Below are 1,757 nucleotides of genomic sequence, written 5' to 3'. Positions count from 1 at the left end.
TATATAGAATGTTATTCCATGACATATATTATAATTTTATCTCGAAATTTATTTTTGCTTTTAGTCGAATAAATATGTTCCTTGCCTGTTTCAAAAGTCACTTCGGTTTTTGTGCTAAATTATTTGCCGACCTATTTAAGAAGGAGAGATATGGTAAGATATTGGCATTAACTATTGTACTTTTACGAAAATTAATAATGTTTCAAAGGATTGAATACATACAATCGTTATTTTGCACTAAATTTTATTACCTAATATTCCAGTGAACACCTATTTTCATTGAATGGAACTATTATCTTGAATGAAATTGGCTTTTCTAATGGTTTGGTTATCAGTTAATAATTCTCATTCAGTTAAGCATAACTATAATCACTGTGTATATTGCGAGTATGCATATAAATATTGTATGTAATTTCAAGGGTGAAGGTGCAATGGCCTAGTGGTTAGTGCTGCGGACTCACGGTCATAGGACCGCGGTTTCGATTCCCAGACTGGGCGATGTGAGTGTTTATTGAGCGAAAACACCTAATGCTCCACGAGGCTCAAGCAGGGGATGGTAGCGTAACCTGCTGTACTCTTTCACCACACATTTCTATCACTCTAACTTCCTGTTTCTGATGTACTGGTATTTCAAAGGGTCAGACTTGTCACACTGTGTCACGCTGAATATCCCCGAGAACACACGTGTCTGTGGAGTGCTCAGCTACTTGCACGTTAATTTCACGAGCAGGCTGTTCTGTTGATCGGATCAACTGGAACCCTCAAAGTCGTAAGCGACGGAATGCCAACAACACTGTATGCAATTTCAAGTATTTAAAATTTCATTTGCAATAAAATATAAATTTGTTAAGTCGAATCAATTGTTAAATTTCTATTTTTGTTAATTTGCAAATCCATTGAAGTTGAGAATGTACCAAATTGAGGTCAGGAAGATTACAATAATAAAAACGTGCATTTTATATATATATATTTTTTTGTTACAAGTCATTTATATTAACGCTTATTGAAAAGTCAATGAATATAACGAACAAATTAATTGATCACCTATTTTCTATTTATTCTAGATAGAGAATACGCTAACGAATCAGCAATTTTTTAGTTCTTCTAGAGAGTATTGGTTGAACAAAATGCTCCTCCTTCGATCCGCCTTGAGTCAATATGGATCCTATTATTGCTTCTAATAATATCGGTATTGTTGTGACGAATGCTGTCTCAGCTGATGCTTATGTATTTCACGTAAACATATTCATAAATAAAAACTGATTTCAAATTCCGTATGGTTCTTTCTTGAAGAACGTAACAATCGCTTAAACTACAGTCAAAATATGGAGAAATCTGAGAAACAGAACATGTACTAAATTATCCTTCAAATAACTGTACACTAAACCTATAATTTCAATGTAATATAGTGAAATATCATTCTTTCAGTATGCAATTCATATCACCGACACGGAAAGTTAGTCCGAAATAACAGGCCAAATTAAGAATGAAATAATATTGTGACGTACGTCTAGAAATTGATACCTTATATATTAGGTTTCGCTATGATGGCTCGCTACCCACTACACATTCCTTATTGTCACTCCTGTTTCTTTCTGTGTTCCTTTCTGTGGACGAGCGTACAGTCGAAACGTTAAAGACGTCTTCATCTCCCGAGGGTTAAACTAATACGTTTGTTTGTTGTCTACACCACCTGTCTTTGCCTGTTATTTTGTGAATCCTCTCCTATGTATGTATACGTATATATATATATATAT

General features: G+C 34.1%; 1 long non-coding RNA gene across 1 annotated transcript in view; it reads left to right on the top strand.

The window, feature by feature from the left end:
* Window positions 1-1,270, top strand: part of LOC128249903 (uncharacterized) — a 3,798-nt gene extending 2,528 nt beyond the window's left edge. The window contains exons 2-3 of the long non-coding RNA XR_008266051.1: window positions 65-153; window positions 1,065-1,270. This is a non-coding gene — a long non-coding RNA (uncharacterized LOC128249903). The remainder of the gene's footprint in view (window positions 1-64; window positions 154-1,064) is intronic.
* The last annotated feature ends 487 nt before the right edge of the window (window positions 1,271-1,757 follow it).

The sequence above is a fragment of the Octopus bimaculoides genome, chromosome 18 (assembly GCF_001194135.2).
Source record: "Octopus bimaculoides isolate UCB-OBI-ISO-001 chromosome 18, ASM119413v2, whole genome shotgun sequence".
In the NCBI taxonomy this organism is placed as follows: domain Eukaryota; kingdom Metazoa; phylum Mollusca; class Cephalopoda; order Octopoda; family Octopodidae; genus Octopus; species Octopus bimaculoides.
This window is presented reverse-complemented; position numbering and strand designations above follow the sequence as displayed.